Here is a 23341-nt window from a genome sequence, read left to right as displayed (position 1 = left end):
AGAGGAGGAACAGAGCAAATGGCATGTAGTGGACTGGATTTGTAAGCCCTCATTTAGTGATCCAAAGTCAAGAGTACTGTGTGGTTTTCCTTCAAGCTTGGTCATTAAGAGGTGACATTTGGTGCCCCATGTCATAGATTCAAATTATAGCTCTGCCACTCAGGATGTGACTTCTGATTTCTCTCTGCTCCATGCACTTAGCCTTGTTGCATGAGTGATAGATATAGCGAGCTTACACTGCTGCCCAGATGCGTGCCATAACCAAGCATGACTCCCAGATGTCTGGTGCAGTGTCTCACACCTACCACATCCTACATGAGGGTGTGCCAAAGCAAAAACCTTCACAGGTATCTGCTTTCTTCAAAGACTGAGAATGTGTGTAATGATATAGTCCCCTCTAAAATGAAGGGCTTGGGCTCTAATACAGACACTTCTGGGGCATAGAGTCACCTATGTGAAGAAGTCCACTCAGGAATGATGGATTGCCATACAGACAATAGCTAGTTTTGTTTTGTTCTGTCTCTTTCTGAATGTAACAGAAGCAAAAACGTTCCTTCAAACCTACTCTTGGTGTTTTTGAGAACATGCTTCTAGAGAGTGTTAGGTGGCACAGCAGTATTATGTCATAATGCTCAACTATTTTCGGCAACCAAGCTTGTGAGTCAAAGCATAGCGCTAATCTGCGCCCATGTTAGTGGGACCAGAGTTGTCTGTTAAATCAATGAGAAGCAGTCTTCTCTCTGCAGTTTCATTATCTATTCAATTTCCATCTTTTTATATTCCTTTCAGCCTAGAGTACAGGCTGTGAGAACTAAGTTTCATTTCTTTGAGCTGAAGCAGACTTTTTATGTTCACTTAGCCACTAGGTGGCATTTTTATGTCAAGAAAGCCCCATTTACTGTAGGGAAATGACCCTGAGGTAATAAGCCATGAAATGCCCTCAGAACGTGGTACAAGATTGTGAAATTATGAGTGGGTAGTAGAATAATGAGGAGTCCCCTTTCCTGTTCCCCCAGGTTTACCTGAGGACACTGCTTAGCAGCAAGATCCATGTGTACTACTACACAAATCATCGTGAACACTGAATCACAGTGATGGTTTGATTAGGTTCCCCTCCTAATGGGGACAGACCTGGAGGAAGAAGGTGCAGACGAAGCTGTGATATCAGAGCTCTCTGGAGAATTAGAGATAATTTTAGAGGGAACCAACCTGCTACAATGTCACAGCTCGTCTAATGCTGAGATAAAAATTATTGTGATCAAGAGGGTTTTTCTTCTTCCCTATATTTTTCAAATAAACAATAGGCGATCTTACCATTTTGTTAGAAATATTCTCTCTAGAGAATACTACTCAGAATTAATTATACACTTTTTGAAAGCAAATTAGTTGTCAGTTTTTGTCTTGGGTCACTATTAAAAGGATTCTTCACGTTTCTACAATTTCAGTCGGAAGAGCACAAGCAGCTTTGTGTGCGCATGCATGTATGTGTGCATGTGTGTGTGTGTGTGAAGATAAAGAATAAATCTTTATAGTTGTATTCTATAAACATGATATGAAATCATTGATTACATTAAAAGAAAATGCAGGAACACGAAAGGTAAGAAGTCAGATAAAAGCAAAGGGGAGAGCAATGAGGAGGAGATAATGAAATGCTAAGGGAATGGGATTGGAAGTCAGGGAAGAGACTAAAAGTAGAAGCCAGTCTCTAAACTGCCTATGGGTAAGATGCTAAGGGCTACTTCCCCAAGGAAAGAACATCTTCATTAAAGGATGGGATAGAAAGAGAATGGATGGCTACTACTCCTCTCCTGATTAAAGAAATAATGGAAAAAGATCTTGCAACTGAACTGGAGGTGCTGCTAGCAGTCACGAAGACAGTTGTGGAGAATGCCCTGCAATCCACACACCCAGTTCCTGCATCTACTTATTTCCTGACAGCCACTGAACTTGGGAATTGAATTTTCTCCTTGGCTGTCTGTAACTTAACCAAGTTTGGATTTCTAGTTTGCACACACAATGGGAGGTCTGTATGCAGCATTTGCAAGTCTGTGCCTGCTGTTTGAAGGTGATCTGCATCCAGCTTCTCCTATTTTGTTTGCTTTCTCTTCCGGATCTTAAGAGACCTAGTCCTGTATTAGTCTTCAGGCTCATCTGAGAGAGGAAGGGAGAGGAGATTGTGAGTGAAAGGGAACGAGTCTCTTGTATTACCCTCTTTAAATGAGACTGTACCCAGCTGGTCATGGTGTTCTAACATGGTAATTCTATCATTTCAAAAGCTGAGGTAGGAGAATCATGATTTACAGGCCAACCTGGGCTCCATAGTGAGACCCTGAGTCAGTAGAGGGGAAGCAATGGCTGGAGCTAAGCCTGGAGCTAGAGCTGCCTCCAGGGGTGCTCCTTAGAAACCCCTACTTTACATCATATTTGCCATATCTCACCACCATCCATCCCTACTCGGGGGAGAGAAGAGGTAGCAGTTTCCTTTGTTTATTTGTTTGTTTGTTTATCATAGTTCTTTGTTGCTTCTCACAAATTAGAATTTCAGTGAAGGACAGAAAGAATACCAGGCCAATTCTTTTTTAGAAATTACAGAAATTGAATTTATTAATTTGACAATGATAATGGGTTTACTGGCTTCACTTTGTTTTGCTGGTGATATTTCAGGTAGAACAATGCCAAGTAGTAACTTAGAAAAGGAAACATGCCATGCATGGCCCACTTCTTCTGTAAGAATTCAGAAACTAGATGAGAGGCTCCTCCCTGTTCCTTGGGCTGGACAAACAAACAAACAAACAAACAGCATGTAGGAGGAAAGAGCTTGTTGGTTCCTGCCTGCCCAGCTAGCTTAGACCCAAAATAATCACACAGAAACTGTACTAATTAAATCACTGCTTGGCCCATTAGCTCTGACTTCTTATTGGCTAACACTTACATCTTAGTTTAACCCATTTTTAGTAATCTATATATCCCTATGAGGCTGTGGCTTACCTGCTAAAGTTCCAAGTGTCTGTCTCCAGAGGCTCCATTGCTTCTCTCTGACTCCTCCCTTCTTTCTCCCAGCATTCAGCCTAGTTTTCCCTGCCTACCTAAGTTTTGCCTTGCTATAGGTCCAAAGCAGATTCTTTATTCATTAATGCTAATCACAGCACACAGAGGAAACTCCCACATCATTAGCACATATAGGTGCCTTTAGGGAAATCCAAGACACTTTATTTTTGTTAGAATGCTTGTCCCTGATCATATTGTAAATTTAGGAGGAAACACACACCCAAGCCCCAGCTTTTCTCTTTGTAGGGAAAAAGAGTCACTCTCTCCAAGGCCACAGCTATTCTGGGGATTGTATGAAGGGCAAGAAGGATGCTCTAGCCACTGTTGAGAAGGAAGAGAGTTGCTTGATATAGCATATGTCCTGCTACCATGGAGTTCCCACTCAGCTGAATGCAGACAGAGATGGAGGGCAGAAAATCACAGGTTTTAGCTTTCCCCCATCATGAAGGAAATACTGGCCAAGTGCCCAAGGATGTGACTTCTGTGAACATGACCTGAGGAGTTAACTTCAGTGTCTCTTATAGCACTGGAAGGACAGAGAACACGGCAGATGCCTGGGCACTACCATGATCAGGTTAAAGCAGCACAGGACTTAGGGGCTCCTCGGATCTCTGGACAGACTAACTGGAAAAGGCAGTCTCCTGAGACTGGTTTGTAACAAAAGGGAAATATATTATGAAACTCATAAAAAATTACCTTTAAACCTAAACTTATGGTGCTGAGGTGTATAACTTCCCTGAAGGAACTCAAACGGACAATTATAAAGACATTCACTGAAGTCAGAATGGTAGGTCATGAACTGAGAATTTCAACTCTGACTTAGAAAATGCAACAAACTACCCAGCCAAACTAATGAGAGCACAGAGCCTAAAAATGGAGGAGACAAATTCACTAAAGAGATCCAACAGGAGCTTGATCAGAAGGAAGAAACAGGAAACTAGAAGTTGCTGTAAATTATTCACCCTAAACAATAACAAGGTCAACATGAGCCCGAAGGAAACCTGAGGGTGTCACGCAGAGGAATAATGTGCACATTGGAGACATCTTGGATGGAGAAGGCAGAAGTAAAGGCATCGAAAAGATTATTAAATGATGACCAAAGCCTTGGCATCCTGGGAAACAAATGCTTGTTCAGACCCACAAAGCCCAAAGCACTCCCAAAGCTTAGTTAGCATTCTTCAGGTGACCGCCAAGGCTGGCAGCCTTGTGCCACTCAGCACCATGCCTCTGAGGGCACACCTTCCTTTCCTTCTGCCCCCTAGGACCCTTGTGAATGAATGGGCCTGGGAAAGACAATGCAGCATGGTTTTGCCTTAATCACATCTAGCAAATACCTCCCACCACGGAAGGAAAAGTATTCCAGATCCCAAGGTCTAGGAAGGAGCATCTTCAGAGGCCACTGCTCTGTCTCTCACAAAACTGCTCTCCCACAGGCTCTTCAGAGGAGTTTGCTGGGATTACACATTGCACATGTGATTTAAGAAGGGATTCCTGAGGATTCAGACAAGCCAAGAATATAAATAAAAAGACAAATTCTTGTGGCTGTGAGTCTGGGTAAACATTTTTATGTATAATCCTCAAAATACAGACAACAGGGGAGAAAATGAGAAATCAGGCTACATTAAACTAAAAGGCTTTTATGCAGCAAAGAACCCAACAGAGTAAATAGATAAACTGCAGAATGGAAGAGAAATATTTTCCGAGTATTCATGGAAAAGGGATTAATATTTAGACTATATAAGAGTCTCAATCTAAAAGCAGAAAAATAAAAATCCTGTGGAAAAATGGGCAAATTACCTGAATAGACATTTCTCAGCTGGGGATATGCAAGTCCATGGCCAACAAGTACATGGAAAGCCCCAATGTCACCAATCATTAGAAAAATCAAACTTCAAGTCATGAACTAGCATCTCACTCCAATAAGAGTGGCTTTTATTACAAAGACGGTGAAAATGTTAATGAGAAAGTGGGCATGGAGAGAGAGAGAGAGAAGCCTCCATACACTGTTCGTGAGGGTGGGAATTAGCATAGCTTTTATGAAAATGATATGGAAGTTCTTAAAACTCTGGAATTAGAAAGACTCGTGTTCACCAAAGGAAAGGAAGCCAGTCCATCAAAGTGATACCTACATCCTGTGTTCACTGTGACACTTTTCCCAATCACCAAAGACACAATTCCATGTCATATCTACAGGTGCATGGAGAGAGAAACATGGTCCACACACCCAGAGGAATATTATTCTCTATGATGTCCATTGTATCCATGTGAACGAGCCAGAAGAGCATCAAGTTAAATAAAATATGTCAGGTTTAAAGAGACAGCCACTGTCTGTTCTCACATGTAAAACTTGACAATCATATAGGAGTAGAGATTAGTGATTACTAGAGGATTTTGAGCCCACTATGTTCATTCAAGCACTAATAACATTTGCTAAGGTAAGAATAATTGTTTACCAGGATTAGATGGATAAAGAAACTGAAGGGTACACATATAGGGAAAGCTTATAAAGCCTTAGAAAATACTGAAATATGTAACAGCTTAGATACAACTTGAGGACACTGCTAAATGAAATAAAACATTCATAAGAAGACAGACTACATGATTCTGATAAAATGGCATATTTAAATTCGTTAAACTCAGAAGATCAAAGAGGATTGAGTGTTTCCAGGAACTACAGGAAGAGAAACAGGAGTTACTAAACAATGGGCATAACATTTCAATTATGCAATATAAACAGTTCTAAAGGTCTAATGTGTAATAACTTGCTATGTCAAGGCATACTACACTGTAGATCTATTTTTAAGAGAGTACATATTATGTTAACTGTTTTAACCAAAATATACATGTTAAAAATTCACTGTAAAATGCAATTAAATGCTTGTTATGAGCTTCCTTGTCTTTACACAATAGCTTTCAGATGAAGGAAGTGAAAAATTTACTTATGCAAATATAAATGGGCAAACTATCCTATGAATAAAAGTCACAAGAATAAAATACATGAATATACTACTACTTATATCAGTGGCATGCATGTTTTCAAATCTGTAGAAGGGAGAAGCATTTGTGAGCAGAATTCCTTGTTTTTAAAACAGGTAAGGACACTCATATTTTGCATTTTAAACATCCCAGGTTCTTACGATGAGTTCATGAATTGTTCAGCAACATAAGTCCCAGGGTTTTCCTAACATGTCTTTTCTCCAGTGCTTCATGAACTCTCCAGAGTTCAAGCTATCTTGTTTTCCACACATATAATAAGCAGATGAATCAAGATCTGCAACACTGTGACCCTCTCCTGGATGACTTTGTTAGCACCCCTACATAGCTCTTCTGTGTGTATCACACTGGTAGTCTCTCTCTCTCTCTCTCTCTCTCTCTCTCTCTCTCTCTCTCTCTCTCTCTCACACACACACACACACACACACACACACACACGCACACATAACCCATGCCCTCTTAAAGGACAGCTTGAGAAAGTCCATGGAAAAGTAATAGCGTCACTCTACATAAACACCGAGTTTTATATTTTATGGGAGAAATAGAGATCAGGGTGATGTGGGATTCCCCTCTGTATGCTGTGAATATGCTTTATTACCATTGGTTAATAAAAAAAAAACCTGATTTGGGCCTATGGCAGGGCAAAATAGAGCAAGGGAGAAATTCCATGCAGAGATAGAGAAGAAAAGAGGCTGGAGTCAGAAAGACGCCATGTAACTGCTGAAGGAGAAAGACGCTGGAGAACCTTACCAGTAAACCACGAGTCTTGCAGTAATACATAGATTAATAGAGATAGGGTAACTTAAGATGTAAGAGTTAGTTAATAAGAAGCCTAAACAATAGGCCAAGCAGTGTTGCAATTAGTATAGTTTCTGTGTAGTATTTGGGTCTGGGCGGCTGGGAAATAAATGAGCAGTCTCTGCCTACACCAGATATTGAATATCAATTAGCAGTGTCTGTCATAGCAATTAAAAGTTACACTCTCTGTGTATGCAAGGCAGCATTCCTCCATAAACAGGTAATTAGCTTAAGTAATTCTTAGAAAAAACAACTAATTCCATGACATGTGTTTGTGTGTATGTGTGTGTGTGTGTGTGCATGCATGTGTTTGTGTGTATGTGTAAACAAATCAGTAACGGAAGCAAACAAACGACCCATTTTAGTTACTGTACTCACTTGCCTTTGCACTCTCTGCTGTCCTTCTGTGTAGCTGCTCAGGTTAGGATTAGCATATGGTATGATTTCCCCATAGGTCTAAAGATCCAACCTTGAATGGCTTGCAGAGTAACCAAGGTGCTCATGCAGGTTGGAGGGAAAGATGATTGTGGAACGCGGTGCAGTGAAAAACTGTGTGCAACTTCTTTAAACCAAGGGATCTTCATATAGGACCCTTCTTTCTTGGTAACCACATACCTTCACTTTCTAGGCCTTCTTCAGGAAATAGCCCCATCTTTTTGTCATCCCTGATTCTAAATCAGATCCCCCGTTTCCCATGTCTCATTCACTACACAACCAGCAGTAAATCCAGAAATCCTCCAATTGAATACTACATGGTTAATTGACATTAAACATATTGGATTTCTAGTAAATGCTCATGGACATATTAAGGTCCTTGGTATTCAGCAGGTGACAATTGCCTGTAAATGATGGTTGCCAGACTCCAGATTGAACCTCACAATGAATGCTGGAGAAATGTGAACTGCATGGGGAAAACGTTTGATCTGTGTGGTCAACAGAGCTATGAGCATCAAGGAGAAAGATAGAGAAAAACTCACCTTTATTCTGATGAGGTCCAGCATGCCTTGTCTGCACTTAGCTCTTCTCTCCAGGTGTTTGCTTTCAACAAATTCTGTTCTGCAGTCTTTTGTGAGCATGGTTTCTAGTATGCTTCTGTAAAAATCATTAGAAACAAGAATGTGTCTGCTTTTTATTTATTTTGCAATAGCAGATGAAAGAATGTGTGTTCATACAGGACTAATAGAGTGACTCTTTAGGCAGTAAGAACAGAACATGGTGATTCTGTGACAATTGATTATATAATAAACCTACTTGTGATCACATAAATGTAATGTGTGGGAAGTACTTAGAAATTTTACCTCAGTCTCTTAGTATGGACTACTGGCTACATTGCTAAACACTTTCATCTTTAAGTGTCCTGAGGCAATTTATTGATCCTCCTTGAGCCTCAATTTCCTTGCCTCTCAAATGGAGATAACACCACCCTCTTCCTGAGACCCAGCAAATATCAAATGGAATAGCGTGTTGGAACTGGCTTCCATGCTGTGGACATCAGCTATATTCATTTTTTTATGGAATGACTCTTATTTGTTCATTTTCATACCTTTGAAAAGAAATAATTGCTTAAACATAAATAATATTTTACTGAATTTTGTTTCCTCAATTGTACAAAGCCATTTTATTTTCCAACCTTGTATAGTGATGGTGTAATAAAGCTGACTTTAATTTCTTATAGCTCCATTTTTAAAGGCAATATACAAAAGCAAGACCAAAACAAAACAGCAGTGGCAAGGAGACCTGGTGATATGGTGAGTGTAGCTTTGTATCCATAGTGGACATGCAGTAGGGAGGGCAGAATCTGTTCTTTCTAAGTAGAATAGAAACTGATGAACTCCTGACAATGGGAGAGAGCCAACATGCAGACCCAGATTTGTCAGATTCTTCTATTGTCCTAGAAATTAGGATTCTGACTGTTCTTGGTATAGTTGCTGATTTTTTGGTATTTTCTTTTAAAGCACCATGAAGCTGGGGCTTCATAGGCTCTGTCTGACATGTGAGCAACTATTATTTTCCTGCTCCTGAATCCTGAATCATCTTAGATGGCTGAAGGGCTGAGGGAGTTGTAGAGGCAGGGGTAGCAGGTAGGGGCAGAGCATCAGCCAGAATAAAGAGTCTGGCCACGAGGGAGAGAAGTTTGAGACTGAGGAGAATCATATCAGAGTCGTTGGGAGAACTGGACAATCTCAAATCCAAAATATATAAGTTTTCTTCCACTGAAAATCGATGGGAAACACATTTTCAATTCAGTAGTAATAGAATATGGGTGAAATTGGGTCAAGTTAAGTGGATTTCTCTTTCTTTGTTTGTTTATTTATTGATTTAAATTCTTTGGATTTTTGTTTCTTTCCATTTTCTTTTTTTCCTTCTGTCAGAGTCTGGCTTTATGACCCCACTTGACCAGAACACCCTTACTCAGCCTCCTAGTTAAGGGTTTAGGAGTCTCTTCTCTAATGTTAAGCTGACTATGTTTTCATCTAGCTCAGAGTTTCATAATTCTGTAGCTAAAAACAATTTGTATCTGTGAATTACTGATTTTTAAGATATTACATTTCTATTAACTTTTTGATGATTCTGTACATGTATACATATTCACCCCATTTAGCCCCCTGATGTTTCTCAGATCATCCCAAGCTCCCTTGCCTTCTCCACTTCTTGTTTTCATTTATTTTTTCATATCACCTCAGTCAGTTTGTGATGCTCACATGCTCATAGATGTGGGGCCATCTACTGCCATGTGATTTACCAGAGTCTATGCTCTCAGAGAAACTGACTCTTCCTCCTCCAGAAGCTGTCAACTGCCTATAGAGCCTCAGCTATTGGTGGAGGCTCATGGGCTCATCCCCTCCGTGTTGGAATGTTGACCGGCTTGATCTCATCCAGGTCTTGTACAGCGATGACCACTGTTGTGAGTTCATGTGTATGGTTGTTTTGTCATGTCCAGGGGACAATGGATTCCTTGTATCCTCCTCGTTGTCACAGTTTTTCTGACCCCTCTTCTGCACTGGGGTGGAGAGGTGGAGATATAGGTCTCCCATTTGTGGCTGAGTATTCTTCAGTTAGTACCTAGATTGTACACAGCACAAAACAGCACCCAACCCATGATTATTTCTCTCAATACACAAAAGGCTCAAGAAACAGACAGTTTGATAAAGAGGTCAACATAAAATTCACATAAAAAAATTGTATAGTGAAAATCTTGTATCCCCAAAATAGAAAGGGAAAGAAAAGCTTTTGATATTTTTGATATATGGTCAAAATATGGCTGAAGTCTCTTGTTTTCATTTTTATTTTGGTAAGTTTGTCAAAGAAGAAAAAAACTTCTACCTTTACAACAGTAAGGAACTGTAAGTGAGGAAGCTGGTGTTGGAAGATGGATTTAACTTTATATGTTAAACCAGTGTCCTCTAGCAGCTAAAGTTGTAGGATTGGGTAAGCAGTTATTTAAAAATGATAGCTTGCAGTAATTTATGTTTACTGCTTCTAAAAGAAACAAACAAAAAACTATGTATTACATGACTGATTCCCTTCCATAAAACATGTAGTTTGTTTAGCAATGAAAAAAAAAAGCTAAAGAAAAAAAAACCCCAAATCTATTGATCAATCAATAGAAAATGGTGATTCCAAGATAAGATAATAGAGGAGTGGTCCAAGAAAGGAGCTTGCTGTTGGAGGTGGAGCCACATGAGGGTGGTCGAGGAGAGGATTAGTATGGTGAAGGGGCAAAAGGTTATTCCAGGAGAGCAAGATGATGGTGTAGGTAGAAGAGCTAAGGAGCGATTCATGCAGAGGATGGCAGAAGTGAAAGGTCATGGGTGTTGTGAAAAGCATCATGATGTAGATGAAGACATCAGGGATGTTTCAGGAGTAGATGGTGTTAGAGATGGAAGAGCACGGATGTGCTTCAGGAGCGGAAGATGATGGAGGGAGAGGAACAGTGTGGTGCTTCAGAATTGGAATATGAAGGATGAGCTGGAAGAGCATGGGAGTACTTCAAGAGAGGAAAATGATGGTGAATTTGGAGTGGCACAGGGGTGATAAAGATCACATCGGAGGTCAGGGAGCACAGGTTACTTCAGGACAGAAAGGTGATGGTATAGGTGAAAGGGCCTGCCATTATTTTACAGGGGCTTCTGACTGGGCATAATATGATAAATAACCAAGAGAGTAGAGTGTAACCTCAAATATCACAAACTGTGAAATATATAAAATGCTCATAACTGGGAACTGGATTAGTTCATATTCAATGTGAAAAATCCCAGGCTGTGCACAATATTGGATCAGAAAGAAGGTTTAGGATCAGAAGCCAGAGTTTTCACCAAGCATTTCAGTAACTAGAGGATGCTATGTGTGGAAGATTCTTGTGACTATTTAGGTCCTAGACAGAGAAAACAAATATTATTGAAAAAACCTTTAGGAGAGAAAGAATATGACATACAGTTTAACATTGACTTCATGGAGGCAATAGACTCAAAGGAGGAGATTAAACTAAGTGCCTGTAAGCAAAGCAACAGAGTTGGACAAATCAGGATGGTTGAAGAAAAGCAAATTTGTAGTTCAAAAAAAGAGACTAGGGCTAAAATCCCAGTTTCAGTTATCACGTAGAAAGGATGGGTGAAGTTAGAAAGTGGATGGGATGCTCAAAGGGACAAATTCAGCAGAGAGAGGTGCTGGGTCCTAGCCTGGGCCACGAAGGAAGAAGAAGAGCGAAAGTCAGTGAGAAACTAGAGTGAAATGGTATGCTGCAGAGGGGGGACTCTGGGGCAGGGGCTGCATCATAGGCAACCAGAGACAAAAGTTGCCACTGGCACTGAGTTCTGGATCTCCTTCATTTATATTTTTAATGATACTTTTGATTCTTTGAGAATTTCAAATGATGTAATTTGAACAAATTCACCCTTCCTCCCCAACTTCTCATATAACCCCCTTCCCCACCATCCCATCCCCTCCTCTCCATTAATCTAGTTTGTGTTGCTCATCAAGTCTCAAGAGTGGTGCTTGTCTTCACATGTCCTTGACCTTCCCATCATTAAAGAAAACTCACTTTGCTCTCATCAAATAACAATAGTTCCTCAATGAATGGTGGACTTATCCCTACCATCCCCTAGATCATACAGGGACCTTATCTGGCTTGAGCTTCAGCAGGTCTTATGTTTGCCATCACAACTGATGTGAGTTCACAGGTCCAACTGTCCTGTGTGTCCAGAAAACACCGCTTTCTTAATGTCATTTACCATCTCTGGCTCTTATTATCTTCCTGCCTCCTCTTCCATGAGGACACCTGGGCTTTGTGGAGAGCATTGTCATATGATATACACGTCACATTTAGGGCTGAGCACTCCATAGTCTGTTTCCCATGGCCTCTTATTTTCTTCTTTGTATATTGGCCAGTTGAGGGTTTCTAGGTTAATCACATCTATGACATGAAGATGCTTTCCTGATGAGGGTTGAGAGATGCTTTGTTCTATGAGTGTAGCAATGCAGAGATTTCTCCCAGACTTTTTCCACAAAGACTCTCTGGAAAAAAGCAAGGTAACTGAGCTTTTCCTATAGGGGGAAGCATAGGAGTAGTCAGAAAGAATTCAATGAACCCCAAAGAAGAAAGGGAAAATGATGAGATTTCCTGGATACTCATTTGTATAATATATAGTAGGCCAGTTGATCTCTGGGTTACAAATAGTTATTTCCTCACAGTGGACATGCCTGGGTTTGTATGAACAGATTCCCATGGTACAGCACCATTTCACTAAGGACATAGTCATAATATTCAGTGTTGATCAACATCTGCGCTACTGCCATGAGGACAGGGTAGAGTATTGTGGAAAACTATCCTGAGGGCTGTAGTATGCATAACAGCATCTCTGACCGCCATCATTCTGCACTTGTCAGGACAAAAACATCCCCAGTTATTAAATGTCCTTCACCCGACAAAATTAAACCCTGCCCTCTGCAGTGGAATAATTGTTATTGTAATACTAGCCAAAAGGGTTTCTGTCTTCCACAAGAGAAAAAGTAACTATGTTAGCAACAACATTCCTCGAACAATAAAGTTATCACTACTAGGCCTGGAAGATGAAGGTGTCACATATACACATATGCGTACATGTCAAAGGAAGAGTTATGCATTCAAGTGGCGAACAAGCAGAAGAAGATGAAGTTATAAAACTGAAAAAATAAATTAACCATTATATCTGAACAGATATGCCAGAGGGTAGTATTTTCATTTAGTGGCAAATACAATTAAACAGGCATTCAGTTCGAAGCAAATAAAATCCTCCATATATCTGGTGGCATCTTTACATGGATATAAATTGCAGAGAGAAGCAATTTGTATAAATCACTATTATTCCAGAGAGAGATATACAGACCAAGCAAATCTAATGTGACAGCTGTTATAAACGTTGTCATTATGGGTTTTCATCCCAATTCAAACAGTTCGTCGACTTCCTCTCTGATCACATTAAACAGGCCATTGGAACGGCTTCCGTTGAGAGACAAGAGCTCTGCCATGCGGCAATTTGTTCACTCAGGTCAAGCTTTTTTGCCTCTCATTGATGAAACAGGCTCCACAATATGGTACATGGAGAAACTCCCTTGACTTAGGAATAGGCTGAGGATACATCACACAGTAAGATGAAATGAGTAAGAAGGAAAAGGGAACATCTGGTCAGTCTCTGAAACCAATTTTAACTAACTCTTTGGAAAATAGTAACTGGTTTTTAGTATTTTTTCATATAATGAACATTAAAATTCACCCTAGGGGACCGTATCAATATGTAGGTATAATCTAAATTTTTGAACGCAGAGATGGTAAGGACTGAATTATAGTGAATGCTGAAATTTTCTTTTTGTTCTTTTTATGAACTGGATGATGTAAAGAGGAATTTAGCTGCTTGGCTGTGTGGGTCTCTAGGCTGATTCATGACTAATGCTCTTTCTCTTTAATGTGTTTCATAAAATAGGTGGGTCTGTTGGGACTGAAATGACTATGTAATCTTAATAGCAAAATATAGTTTTTTATTGAGATCTACATCAGAATTATAAGTCTTATACTTGTTAAATGTGAATGCTCATATTAATACTTTTGCAATTGCCATTAATATAAATCTATATGTATATATGTACATGTAAGATTAAAATACAATAACAATCTTTAAAATAACAATCTTTAAAAACTTAATTTCTTCTTTATTATTTTCTTTGGATATGTTCATGTGTATGTGTCTGGTTGTCTATGTCATAGTGTACTTGTGGAGGTCAGAGGTCAACTTTTGGGCTTTTGGGTTCTCTCCTTTCATCATGTGGGTCTGAGGGACTGAACTTACGTCATCAGGCCCAGCAGCAGGTGCCTTTACCCAATGGAGACATCTCATTGGACAAAGGCCAGTCCTTTGAAAGAATCGACACCAAGGTAACCACAGTATCCCAGGATTTAGTTGATATTTTGAATTTTAATGCATTCTACCATAATTAATTAAGTTGATTCTCTGAATACTACAGTGTCTGCACTTGGAGACAGGTCTTTTATTGAACTAAAACTAAATGAAGTCATAGGGATGGGGATCTAGTTTAATAAATCTGGTATCCTCGCAAGAAAAGGAAGCCACTCAGGATATACTTACTGAGAGAGGTGCTGTGAGGATGGCCAGCTGCAGGCCCATGAACAGGGCCTCAGGGAGGCCACAATTCTGCATATCTTGAGCTTTGACTTGTAGTTTCTAGAAGTGTGAGCAACATTAATTTCCATTGTTATAGCTTTTAGTTTGTGCTATGGTATTTTGTGATGACACTCCAGAAAACAACTATATTACACAAAGTCATCTTTGTTCATCATTCTCAAAAGCTAGAATTTACCATCTCATAGACCCTGAGCATAGCAAAGCTCTGATATCTACCTCTGTAAATATCACAACACCCCCTAGAAAGGAACATTGATGCCGATAAGTAAGACTAACAACATGAAATCCTGATGGCCTTCTGGTCTCGCAGATAGGACCGGAAGGTCTTGGTTTCAAGGGTAGTTGTGTGCAAAGTTTAGATGGGCTTAGGTTGCTGCCATATGGGTTCCTGTGTCACACAGCAGGTTGTATAAACATCTAACACAGCTATTACTATTTTCCAGGACTAGCCTGGAAAATGAACTGTTGTCATTACCGTTTGAATGTCATTTCCACAACACAGACTATTGCTGCTGGCCCAATCATTGTTGTAGCTGTTGGGTACAGATCTCAAAACAGTCAGGGTAAAGTGTCCATTAATACAGACCTCATACTTTCATGAAAAAAAACAAAGATTAAGTAAATGGTATGGTAATTAAAGTCAGAGAGTTTTTATGTAGCCAAATCACCCAACCTAGATTTGAAGGTATGTGTGTATGTGTGTGTCTGTATCTCTGTGTGTGTGTATTTGTGTGTGTGTGTGTATACCTGTGGGGGGAATGTTGACGAAACAAGTTCAAAGCTGTGGTGAGTATAATGAGTCTGCTGTTGGAAAGTCAACTGATGAAGACTGTTAGTAAAACTTCAGGGATCACAGAGCTTAGGGAGACCTGGACAACACTGTCAATGGCTGTGAGTAAAACACCCAGTGAAGGAAGAAAAGGACAGTGTAAGTGCTTGCTGGAGGAAGATGGGAGAAAAGCTCATAGAACTGGGTGCTTGCAACTTGCATTTTAGATCTGAAGAAGGAGAAGAAACCAAAGGGAGGGAAGGATAAAATGAAGGAAAATGGGGAGGAATAATTGACACTGAAGACCTTTGCCAAAAGTTGTGGAAACCTTCTATTGTAGAAACCTCCATAAAAAGAGATAGATAGATGACAGATTGATAGATGATAAATAGATAGACAGAAAAATAGATATATGATAGCTAGCTAGGTAGACATGATAGATAGATAGATAGATAGATAGATAGATAGATAGATAGATAGATGAATGATAGAGTTTAACTGGGGTTATCCTGTAATGGTATAACAATGCTATTTCTTTTTTTATTTTTTATTTATTTATTTATTAAAGATTTCTGTCTCTTCCCTGCCACCGCCTCCCATTTTTCTCCCCCTCCCCCAACCAAGTCCCCCTCCCCCATCATCCCAAAGAGCAATCAGGGTTCCCTGCCCTGTGGAAAGTCCAAGGACCACCCACCTCCATCTAGGTCTAGTAAGGTGAGCATCCAAACTGCCTGAAAGGAGACAGAGACAGAGACCCACATTGGAGCACCGGACAGAAAACTCATGGTCCAAATCAGGAGCAGAAAGAGAGAGAGCACAAGCAAGGAACTCAGGACCGTGAGGGGTGCACCCACACACTGAGAGAATGGGGATGTTCTATCGGGAACTCACCAAGGCCAGCTGGCCTGGGTTTGAAAAAGCCTGGGATAAAACCGGACTCGCTGAACATAGCGGACAATGAGGACTACTGAGAACTCAAAATCAATGGCAGTGGGTTTTTGATCCCACTGCACGTACTGGCTTTGTGGGAGCTCAGGCAGTTTGGGTGCTCACCTTAACAATGCTATTTCTAGACAACAAGAGTCAACAAATAAAATTCTCAGTGCTCAGAATGGATTTTATTTTTTTTTGAGTTGTTGGCTGTTGAGATCCCATAGACCCTCCAACATTACAAGCTATCACCGTTATTCTTGGTTATCCTGTTACTGAGCCTGTTACTGAGGACACCACAAGCTTGAGTCATAGAAGACAGAAATATGAAGTTGGTACTGATCTGAAAGCTTCCTGCCTACAAGCTAGGCTTCACAGTGATGAAAGGTACTATGCACACTTCTGGAAGAGAACTGTAATCACCAGTCTTAACCAGCTATGAACCCTGAGAACTAGAGCAATGACCATCCTGGCAAGACATGCTGCTTGGCATAATTGTGTCACAAATATGGGGTAACTAAACATCCTTTTATTGGGTTTAAAGGCTGTTCTACAAGTTGAAACCTGTATCTCATATTGATCACAGCTAAGAATCTGTGGCTAGGCAGGCCATAGAACCCAAGAAATTACCTACTATGATTATTCTGTTAAACGGACATGGTACCGCATGGACTCCTAATGCTTTTTTGTGTGTCTCTCAACTCTCATCAGCAAAGCTTCTCTTTACAGGTAGTGATTAATACAGAGACCAACAACTGTTCAAGGTGCAGAGATAGGGGACTTCAGCACTCTCAGTCTTAAAAGGGACCACCATATCACAAGCCCAACTGCTATGGCTTATGGATCGCTGGAGAAGAGTGAAGGGGGGAGGGCGAAAGATGGTGAAAGGCAGAGATGATGGGTGCCTACAAGGAAACTGTGCATTCCAGACACAGCAGGGCAGTTGCACACATGGATTTTCAGCAGTTGAAAACAGCATGCGTGAGACCTGCACAAACTCAAGCCAGCAAAATCCCAACATGGGGAGGAGGTGGGCTTGAAGTCCCCGAGCTAAGGAGTTATGGCAATTGATAACTACGGGGAGAGAGAGAGTCAGTTTTCTTCAAGGCTGGAGCTGCTGCTGAGTTAGTCATGCTCCAGTGGGAGACCAGATCCCCAAAAGTACATTGAAAGCACTAATTATGCTCGTTTTTCTTTTTCTTTGAAAAAGGACACAAAGTTGGGTGATTAATGAAGGAAGGTGGGTCAGGAGCTAAGGGATGTAGGCAAGGGCTGAATACGTTCAATGTACCTTGTGTAAAATTCTCAAAGACCTAAAATGAATGAGTTAAAAGTGATCTTGTGTTGTTATCAGGTGGTTAATTTCACTTAGCAAATGAGCCAGAACAAATTGACTTGATATGGTTATTCCATGTGTATGTTGTCAGCAACTGAACAGCCAAGTGAGATGGATTTGATAGGCTCTGTGACGACACAGCCAGATCTGTCGCAGACATAGCCACTGTGGAGCCTGTTGCTGGAGACCACTGGGGTACAGAGGAAGGGAAAGTGTTTGAATGGGGTAAAGAAAAAGTATTCACGGAGCTTGCAGAATGGTAATAGCGCCTCTTGCTCAGGAGAAAAAATAGGGTTGTCTCTACATTGTTTCTGGTCCAAGCAGTCCCATCTGAAGACTTACAGATCCTAGAAGGCTTTGTCAAACCAAGGATGTCGAGGATAAAGACAGCTCATATGGAGCTCAACTGCCTTGCTAGTTACCAGTTCTCCTAAATGAAGACAAAAGTGTACGACTCTCTTCCTGTTGCTGTATGTCCTCATCAGGGATGTTACATAAGAACTGTGCACAAATCTCCAGCTCATGTTGTTAGAGAAAATCTCCTGCTTACTTTAGCAATCATTTTCCAGTCAAAGTAGCCATGAGAGTCTTAAACAGCCCACGCCTCTGCTATCTATTGTAACCTAACAGAATAGTTTCAGCAAATGGCTCTTAAATGCAAATGGACCAACAAAGCTTTTAGCCTGAAATTTATTTCTAAGGCACTTACTATTGTCTACCCTGGAGCTGCTAAAATTGTTTAAATTAGAAAAAATATGTCTTTAAAAATGAAAATTAAGTAATCAGGCATAGCTGTCAAAATATCTCTAGGCACCCAACAGGCTCTTAAAGCAAAGGTAACTGGTGGCGTGAGTGTTTTAAAGTCAGCATCCGTGGGTTATGTGGTAGTGCCTAGAGTAAATATCTCAGCTCTATAGGTAGATGAAGTCTCAGGGTAAGCCAGGCAAAATGGCAAATACCTATAATCCTAGCACCCAGGAAGCTGAAGTGGGAAGATGGTGGCCAGTCTGAGGGCAACCTTGTCTACATTTTGATTCTCGACCAGACAGGGATATGGAGAAGACCTGTCTCAAAAAAACTGACAGACAAAAGGAAGGAAGGAAGGAAGGAAGGAAGGAAGGAAGGAAGGAAGGAAGGAAGGAAGGAAGGAAGGAAGGAAAGCAATTGTGTGTGCTCATCTATTTTTAATTCATCCTGCAAGGGATTAAATCATAATAGTAAGTGAATTTCTCTGGTTCGTCCATGTCAGTGAGCCTTCAGCAGTGCATTTCTGAGCACTGGCTACATTTACACTAAAGTGCACCTAGTGAGTTATCTCTATGGGTGTGTAATAAAATCAAGCTAAAGAAGACACTCACTTTTCCTCCCAAAGTCGACAACTAACGGAAAAGAGAGAGGCCCCTTTCTACATACAGCTATGTATGTATGTAGCTGACAGATATCAAAAGAAATGGAAATGCCCTTAGAGCAAGGTTTTGGTGTCAGATGGTCACAAGAAAAATAAAGAAACTGTAGGGAAACTTTAAATAACATGGAGCATATCTTATTAAAAGTAATTAAATTAATTCTAAAAGAAAATCCTTTCTGGCATTTTGAAGGAAAAGTAATTGTTTTATGAAAACATAGGGCAATAAGTAATAAGATAGGAAATCTCCTTTACCAGATAAGAAAATCTGAATACTGTGTCTAGTGTCTCCAATTTTGAGAGCCAAAGATCACACCAATGGATCCTTAGTGTTTTAGCAATTATCTCTAAGAGTATAGAATTGGCACCAGGAGACGACACATCAGCCTGTGTGAATCTGGGAAGTTCGGATTATGAGGTCACAATATCCTTGAGCTTTTTTTTCCCAGTAAGACCCCATTTACGCTGAATTCATGTTTTGAAATCACATTAGACCCACTGACTCTTACACTTAGCACTTATTTTGAGATGATTAATTTTCAATTACAGATAATTTATCAACCTAGTAAATGCAGGCAAAGGTTAAAAAGTGAAAATATAAAACAATTGCTATTATGGCATCAGACAGTGTCTCCGGCTTGCTTAGATGGTGCTGTTTCCCTTCCCTCTGTGAATTGTTCTATAGAACTTCGGGAGAGTTCCAGCTCAAGTCCGGGTTCAAGGTCAGACTAGAATGCATGTAATATGTCAACAGAGTTCAGATGAATTAACTGTTGGCTCAAATCCCGGCCCGGGTATCATCCAGGGGTCATACTTCTCTTAGGAGTTTCAGAATACTTCCCAGCAGACCAGCTGCTGTTGTCCTCCAGGTGTGGTTGTTATACCTGGTGCTCGTGGATATCAGTGAGTGATGCTCTGATGTGGTCACACCCACACTGTGTTTATAGGATGCCTTTCTCCCTGCACCTGATGTCTCAGCATAAGCGAATTTGCTCCATAGAGTTTTCAGTTCAGGTCAACTCCTGTGGAGTGTTCACTTGGTTCTAAAGTTCTGTAGGTCATATGGTTTCCATGTGGGGATAGAGAATGTTAGGGTTTGCAAATGTGGCTATATATCAGTATTCTTTGAATGTGTTACTTTGATGGTCAGAGCTGGGTTATCCCACAATTTTTCTTTGTATTAAATTTTGGTGTTTTGCCCTGGTGCGAGTGATGTGGGATTCCCTTCTGTATGCTGTGAATATGTCTTATTACCACTGGTTAATGAATAAAGCTGCTTTTGCCAATGGCTTAGCAGAATATAACCAGGCTTCAAGGGACACATATAGAGAGTAGGCCGAGTCAGAGAGATGCCATGAAGCTGCCCAAGAAGCAAAAGGTAACACCACGAGGCTCACGGTGATACACAGATTAATAATAGAAATATGTTAATTTAAGATGTAAGAGATAGTTAGGAATATGCCTAAGGGAAATCCCACATCATGTAAAAAAAAAAAAAACTCCAACGAATCTACAGTGATGACTCTAACCAGGAATACTAGCAATAGTGGATATGTACCCTTAACTAGCCATCTCTTATAATCAGATTAGTGTCTACCCAATTGTCATCAGAGAGACTTCATTCAGTAACTGATGAAAACAGATGTAGAGATCCACAGCCAAGTACTGGAACCATCTCTGGGAATCTGGTTGGAGAGGAAGGAAGGATTGTATGAGCTGGGGTTGAGGGGGTAGAAGGTGGGGTGTCTGTTAAGATCATCACAAGGGAACCCCCAGAAACAACTAACCTGGACTCAGGAGCTTACAGTCTGGACCAACAGCTAGGGACCCAGCATGGGACTGACTCTCTACGTGCATGTGGCAGTTCTGTAGCTTAATCTACTTGTGGGACTTCAAGCGGCGGGAGTGGGGCCTGTCTCTAACGCCTTGGTTGGCTTTTGGGAACCTATTTCTTATACTTGCCTCACCTGAATACGAGGGGAAGAGTTTAGTTCTACCTCAACTTGATATGCCATGCTTTGTTGACACCAATGGGAGGCCTGTCCCCTTCTAAACAGAAACAGAGGAGGCGTGGTCTGCAGGTATGGGGGGAAGGAGAGTAGGGAGGGGAAACCATGACCCAGATGTAAAATAAATGGATAAACTTAATAAAAAATATGGTTGTTGCAAAGAAAAAAATGATGATTTGTTCTTTCTTTAAATGCCTTAATATTTTATATACTTGTATATTCAATAAATTTGGCTGATTGTACTGCTATGTGATTAGACTCCTATCTAAAAAGAGGTGAGTTATTGAAGATGTTTTTACAGTAATATCATATTAAACACACCTGAAACTGATATCTATATGTATTCAAACATATATTTAGTATTTATAATACTAAATTTATAATAACTAAGTTATTAATATAAACAACTAAAGTTAGTTAGTAACTTTTACAGAAAATGATAACATTGTATATAAGTTTCTCAATTTCAGCATTGTGCCTTGCTATGTAGTTATTTTTCCAAGTTAAAATAGTATAACTAATTTATATTAGTACTTGTATAATTTTCCATGATGTGTACATATTATTACTTAACATTTACTTACCAAAGGATATTTATTTGAGTTTCTTCGATCATGAGAAAGGCTGGAATTGGCATCATGGTACCTATGTCCTTATGCTCCAGTGATTTAATTCACATGATATGATTGACTAGGAAAGAGATTTCTGAAAATGTCCAAACATGTATTTTCTTTATATAAAGAAATACCTTTCATATATAAAATATAGAGAGAACATATGTGGATACCACATAGTGTCAGATGTGGAATATTATCTTTTTTCATTTTCAAAATCATTTTTTAAATTTATTCTTCTCTCATACATTACATCCCTATCACAGTTTCCCTTCCCTTCACTCCTTACAGCACCCCCACCTCTTCTCTCCCCCATATCTACCCCTCATTTGCCTTCAGAAAAGAACAGCCTCCCAAGGATATCAACTGAACAAGGCACAACAAGCTACAATAAGCTTAGACAAAAGCGTTTGTATCAAGGCTGCATGAGGAAACCGATAGGAGGAAAAGGGTCCCAAGAGCATGTGAAAGAGTCAGAGACACCCTCTGCTTCACTATCAGAAGTCTCACAAGAACACAATGGTACACAACTATAACTTATATGTTGGGGACCTAGCATAGGCCCATGTGGGTTCGATGGCTGCTGCTTCACTGTCTGTGGGCCTCCATGAGCCCTTGCTTAGTTGATTCTATGGGCTCTGTTCTCATGTGTCCTCAACCCCTCTGGCTCCTTCAATTCTTCCTCCCCCTGGAAGACCATCTTTATAATAAACTTTATACAGGATCATAAAGTATAAGATTTTTTGTGTTTAACATGGGCTTGTTGAATCACTCCTCCTTACATAGTCATGTTATTTGGATATCCTTATATATATCTTTTGTGTACATAACCTATAATAAAGAAAAATGTTATGACTGGGTCATATAGAATGCTTTTATTCACATTAATGAGCAAATTCTCTGAGATTTATTTGAAGTTTTTACACCGACTTACATTCCCTAATGATATATGAAGACTCCCACTGTGTCTTTTTTTGGTCAGCACTTTATAATATCTCTAATTTTTAAATGCAAATTTTATTATAACTATTTAACATGGTGTAAGCCACTCTGCTTCAATCTCAAAGTTTTTAAGTAAGTTAGCTTTATTTTCTGTCATTGGACATCTGTGCATTCTCTTTAAAACATCTGTTCAGCCAACACTCAGGAAACAGAGACAGGTAGAGCCCTGTGAGTTTGAGTCCAGCCTGGTTTGCATTAGTGAGTTCCAGGCCAGTCAGGCCTTCATAGTAAGGCCCTGTTTCAAAATGAATAAAATAAAAAAAATCACTCTATTTGGGTTGTCCATTTTCATTTTGTCTTATTTGTCCTTTAATTATAATAGTTCTTCATATATTCTAGCTGTTATACATACATATCATATATATGTAAATTCTTCGGCTACTTATTTTACCACTTTCCATAATGACATTTTAGTTAATAGATATTTTAAATTTTAATGCATTTCATTGTCAATCTTTCATTCATTTTAAACTTTATGTTTTTATATCTAGCAAAATAAATCTTTGCCAGCTTCAAGCTTATAAAGGAAGTCTAACACATTTTCTTCCAGAAATTTTAGTGCTTTATTTATTCACATTTAAATTTACAGTCATTCTGGAATCGATTTTTGCATATAGAGGGAGGAATGTGTCGAGACTGAGTATTTTTCAATATGAATTTCTGGTTGACTCAGCATTAGCGACTGGAAGGACTCTTCTTTCCATGCCGTGTTATAGAGCCATCCATGAGATAAATCAAGTGATTGTCTCCGAATAGACTC

This window comes from Microtus pennsylvanicus, chromosome 10 (assembly GCF_037038515.1).
Source record: "Microtus pennsylvanicus isolate mMicPen1 chromosome 10, mMicPen1.hap1, whole genome shotgun sequence".
NCBI lineage: Eukaryota > Metazoa > Chordata > Mammalia > Rodentia > Cricetidae > Microtus > Microtus pennsylvanicus.
The sequence above is the reverse complement of the archived record's forward strand: the minus strand, read 5'-3'. Positions refer to the sequence as shown.